The sequence below is a fragment of the Larus michahellis genome, chromosome Z (assembly GCF_964199755.1).
Source record: "Larus michahellis chromosome Z, bLarMic1.1, whole genome shotgun sequence".
In the NCBI taxonomy this organism is placed as follows: domain Eukaryota; kingdom Metazoa; phylum Chordata; class Aves; order Charadriiformes; family Laridae; genus Larus; species Larus michahellis.
The window spans coordinates 70,784,373-70,790,372 of NC_133930.1; positions in this window are offsets into that span (position 1 = coordinate 70,784,373).

Here is a 6,000-nt window from a genome sequence, read left to right on the forward strand (position 1 = left end):
CCCATTGACCAAATCTGAGCTGATGCGACAAGGTTCAGGGATGTGTTTCACAGAGGCAGCAGAGGGAGGCTGACGGTGACGCTGCAGAGAGGGGATTGCAGATTCCTTCACTTGCAGGTGTTCAAGTAACGCACGAAGGTCTTCCTGGCTGTGCACATGGATGGAGTGGGGGGTCCCATCAGAATCAGGAGTCTCCCCTCCTGGGAGAGGATGGGGTGTGAGGGGAGGGGGCAAAGGGGACATAGCAGCATCATGTAAAACTAGCCTTGACTAGCTGTGCTGCTCATAGGGCAATTGCTGCTTTGGCGAGGATCCCCAGGGGGCTTGAGCTCTGCTTCAGGGCTGATACGAGTGGGGCAGTGACCCACTAATAGTAGACATGGGGTCTTCTATTAGCCATCAGGAGAAATTAATAGCCCATACTGTATGGTGTTCAAAGCCCATACTGTATGGTGTTCAAGGGCTTCTGGAAGAAGTGTAACAGTTTTGTTACAGTCGTAAGTCTTCCCATCTTTTCCCCTCTCCCTCTCCATCCCTTCATGTACTGCCAAGCAGTCCCTCTTTAAACAGATCCACATCTCTGTCCCAGACTCAATTCCTGTCATCATCTTTACTTATCTGCAATCATCATGCAATTGAAATCACACTCTCAGAGGCACCTAGTAAAATGTACAAACAAATTTCTGTTCCAAATAGGTTTTACAGTCAGACGCACGTCCAGATGGCTTATAAACACAGGCTTGAAAAGAGGAATTTTTCAGCCCATTAGTGCCTCACGCTTTTGCTGTACACAGCAGCTGTGCTGACATCACGGATGCTTGTGGCTTTGGAAGGTCCGATGCAGCTAGATTATTTACATCAGACACAGAGGAGTGACTGCCTCAGAGGGCTGAGCCAAGCTCCATGCTGCCCACCACTCATCTCCAGGTGAGTGCCCACCACTGCCCACCACACAGGAGATGGTGTTTGCCTCTGCCTCCTGCTCTCCCCTCCACCCTCCCTTTGGAGGATTCAGCACCCTGCCCCAGACACAAAGCCATGGAAGAACAAATACCACCTTTTTTATTTTAAACACCCTCATGGATCAAATTCACACACATTTGAGAGGTCAGGACTACCTCCAGTCTCCCTCCTCGAAGCCATGCCCTTTTGCCCACTCACCAAACTGCATTTTGTGCCTGTTTCCAGCAGACACGCAGGAGCATTATGCACTATGGACATACGTCTGGTGATGAGAGAGCCCAGTAAGCAAACAGAGGCAGGAGCAATCTGAACACGTGTGTGAACTTGTTGTGAAGGTGAAGTGCTGTAATGGTTTTTCAGAACAGAAAATCTAATACTCATCTTCCTTCTCCCTGGAGGGAGGACTTCCTCCCAAGACAGCCAGTAAATACTGTCAGGCAGCAAGGCGGGGAGGGAATATGTCACGGGCTGAAGAAACCAGAGGACATTGGTGGACATCAATAGACAGCAAATGGCAGAACGAGCTGCACCCCTGTAGTATGTACAGCTCCCAGAAGTGTTTCTAGCCCCTTCTCTCCGTTGAGCTACTGTCAAGAAGGTTCAGTCCTGGAGAACAAGAAAAGGAAAGAAATACACTTCAATTCCTGGCTCATGCCCTAGGCTATGCCAACGGCTGAGAGACATGGCTACTGGGGAAAGGGTGGTTTTGAGGGAGAAAATAGTTCTGGGTGTGCCACGTATGATACTGCAAACCAACTGATCACAACAAGACTTTTGAACCCATGCGTACAAAGATACCGCCCCCCCTCCCCGTGACTGTTTTGGTCTGTATGCATTGACCAAAATATACGCTGATGTGTGTACACGTGGCTATGAGGTACTCTTAGGAGGACCATGGAGAAAACTTCCTAAAAGGTGAAGGTGTATATTTTGTCCTCTGCTTCTGTCACCTGCTGTGCTTCTCTGTAGCCACCATGCTGTTAGTATCATTCACTCCAAAGTAGCTCTGACACTTCCTCTGAACTGGAAATATATATATTTCCAGGATAAGCAGGATATAGAATTTAAGTTGATTCCAGTTACTAAATCTAATCCAGCTGATAAATACAATTACTGATGCTTTTAATTTATGATATGCAATGGTGGTGAACTGCTACATAAATAAAGATCACAGAAATTTAGACATACATGGAAAAAGACACTTGGTAAATGTGCAGTCATGTGTTGGGTTTTATGTGATGTATGTTCTGTAAAGTCAGAGGAGACTGTCTAATACTTTCAATATTCAAGAGGGAAACTCAGTATCATGAATTCATAGACCCTCAGCCATTTCAATTTGAAAATAACCTTTTTGCAAATCAAAAGGTCCTTACTGCTGCTTTTAAATACTTTGTCTTCTTTTTACGGTATGCCCTAGACATTTTTGCTACTCTGGCAGTGCCAAGCTCCCCTGAAGTTGATGGTTTGCTGGGAGGAAGCAGATACAGCTATGGTGTTGCTGTGCCCTGGCAGTGCTTAGCTGGCCGATTGGGACATCCCTTGGAAAGATGGACACAGAGAGGTGAAGCCACCCTCTATTTTGCAGCTGCTTATTGTAACACCAAACCTCCTTTCCCTGGCTGTAGACACAGCCTGGATACGGGTGAGGAGCCGGGACTTTTCTTAAGGGTGCTGGGGTTCATGGTAAAGACTAAATGAGTTCTGAACATGCAAACATATTTGCAAGATGAAACAGTAATTATACCTAAATGTTTGTGGTTTGATTCACTTTTTTAATCTGTCTGGCAGGAATAGACATAATATCCATCTCCATATGGCTCATAATCTTTCTCTCTCTCTCTCTTTTTTTTTCCTCCTTTTTTTTTCTTCTGTAGGCAGACTGTTGTTCTGTTTTGTATTTTCCAGATTCCTTTGTATTTGTTTTCAGCTTCCTTTATCTCTGGGTGAGAATTCTTCAGGTGGGAATTTCTACAATTGCAGCATTTAGTGCATTAGTATTTTAATCTTGATTTTTTTATTGTTTACAAGAAGAGTAAAAGCCATAAGCATGCAAGGAATCCTAAATGAAGCCTAATTGAGTGTTCTCTAAGGAACTGATGAAACTACTTAACTGTTAATAGAACATCTATGTATCCAGAAGAAGTGCAAAGGAACACTTTCTAAGTCAAGGGTTTTCCATGTTTGCCATGAGATAGACTTTTCACAAGCACTCAAAACTGGCAGTAAATTTTGCTCCCTTCTTTTATCATTTAAGAGCAGAGGACAGCATCCCAAAAAGTCAAATTGTCTCTTCTGCACGAAAGGCAGAGAATGAGGGGTTACGTATATTTTCAGCACCTCACTACTCCATTACCATGTTGAAGATGGAGCCAAAGTTTTATGCCAAGTCTCAAGAGATTTGCTTGTGGAAAAATTCGAATGTAGGCATTATTCTATGAAAAAGCCTGTGATATCTTTACTCATCCCTTTCCTTCTGATCTATGTCAGTACTGGAATGGAAATGGTTTTATCCAGATGTCTTTGGGTTTTAACGTCTCTCAGGTAAGTCGAAAACTCAGCAAAGACAATGTTGTTGCTGGAGTCATAACTGTACATTGGCATTAAAAAGTCTCAGTCTGCTACTCAGTGAGCTAAGCTACAAGACCAATGTATTAGCCCGCAAATAGCTATCCCAGAAAATGGTTGGGTTGTCATTTAGTCAAGACGCTGGGACTGCTAAAATTTCTACCTGGCACAGATAAAATTTTCCATATTATTGCAAATTTTTAAGTTATCTTTATGCAACAAGAGACTCTCTTCATAGATTAGAGCAAATAACACACCTGTCCAGAGAACAGGCATTTGAGCATTGTATTCATGTCAGTATTTGCAGCTCCTCCATCAAAACAGGTTTCTCTAGTTACTTAGAATTAATCCGTAAATTTAACATGCCATGAAACAAAACACTAGGTCCGTTCCTGGTATTCACAGCACACCTTCTTCTATTAGTTTTTTCGCTTCATAAAATTTTTTTTTCTAGTTTAATGGGTTTATATCTCCCTTTTTAAAACACCTGGAGCATTTTGGAAAGGCAGGCCTTGTTTACAAACCATCTGCCCACTCTGACATCTTGAAATGTCACTGTGAATGCTGACACAGTAAAGAGGATATGATTTACAGGTGCCTCTAGGGGTGGGTGGAGAAGGCACAGGCAGAAATTTTTACACAGCTTGTCCTGGAAATTAACTATGTTGTAGGGGTAGCAAGAGGAGCTCTGTTTGCAGGAAGGAAAGAGCATACAGAGGTATTACACAGCAAGAAAAGGGACTGTGACTATGTCGGGTCTATAAAATGATGTTCAATAGCATATGCAGTGTGATAGTTTATACAACCGTAGTATATAAATATAACAATGTAAGCATAACAATAGTGGTTACAATTACGGTTTAGCAGTATTCAACTGTAAGATACCTATGAGATAAGTATGACGATGGGAGTGGATAGCTACAACAAGCTTAGCGGCATGCAATCATGGAAGAGTTGGTAGTACACTGCTATGGTTATGATAGCTTGTCCCAAATCCCTGGATCCTCCAGGCACTACAAGGTCTGTCTTTTGTTCCTGAGCCATCATCCACATTGATGGCACGGGGCCTCAGGGTGTCACACATGGTCATGGTGATCTGGAGAAGAGGATGGCCACCATAGCAGCTGATGCTCATGACCCAGTGTCATCAATGCTGGCCCTTTTCTACTGATCCCACCCTTGTCATCCTTGGGTTGTCCATTTAGCTGTTTAGGACACCATGACCTATGGCCATGTGGGTTTCATTTCCTCCATTTTATGGACAGATTCATCATTCCTGAGTCACTTGCTGAGCTGATCCAAGAGTCACCAACCACAGCACCCCTCCTATTACTGTGTCTTTGTCCTGCAGCTCTTTCCCAGGGGAGTTTGTTCGCTGAAACCAGCTCAGAAGTGAACGCTGCTTTCCTCATTGCTCTAGGCGTCTTAACCATGACATTATTGCACCTTTTGTCCTATGTTCTACAGATAATGTTAAATTAACAGAACGCTAAATCTCTATGACAATGCACATCAGCGATTTCATTGGGGTCTTATAAATATACTAAGGCTTTACACTTAGTCTGGGTCAATGGTACATTAGTACATTAGTCTTTCACTACAAACAGTGTAAATCTATTCGTTATGTTTATTACATAATATAAGCAAAGTTACATCAAGGCCTTATAGTGGCTCAGTGTTCCCCTCTCCTTGCTTTGGAGTGAGACCCCTACTACCACTGGGTTTCTTGTCTTACAAATTCATACAAGGATTGTTCCCTTTGCTTTGTTTCTTTGTCTGTGTCATTTGTAATTTACAAAGTATGTATCACCTTATGTGCTATGTAACATAACACGGACCATTTAAAGTGGGCTGACTTTCTTCTTTCCTAAGTAATTACAATGAATCAGACACAGACCTGATCCTCTCTAAGTGGTAGCCACAGAATTTCTTAGTCTGTACTAGTTTCTTTATTACAATGTGGTTTTGTCCCATTACATCTCCCATCAAATGACAAAAATTATTTTTGAGGTGTGAAGGAAGAAGGTGGCCTGTCTTGTGACTTTTGAGGAAAATGTACTTTGAATGAAATTTGTTACAGAGTGTTATCCCAGTGATCTGATTTATAAAACACTCAAAAAAAGCTTTGGGAGATTTTCAGATCAGCCATAATATTTGCACGCACAAATTCACCAGCCAAGGTTGGAAGCGTGAAGAGATGAATAAGTTGGTAACCTCTGCCCTAATGTGTGTGCTATACAGAGTTGGGCACACATCCAAGGCGCTCATTTGTTTCTGTTGTTCTTATGCAAGCTAACAGCATATTTGCTATAAATTGCCATCGGTTGGGATTTGCTGAGTTGTGGCTAAGCAGGGCAAAATGTCTACAAGAGTCATGACTCATCAGCTTGGTTTTGTTATGATAGGAGAAGGTTATTATTGAAGGCTGTGGGAAGGAGGGCTTGGGATGCAGGACCCCCATCCCTGTCACCC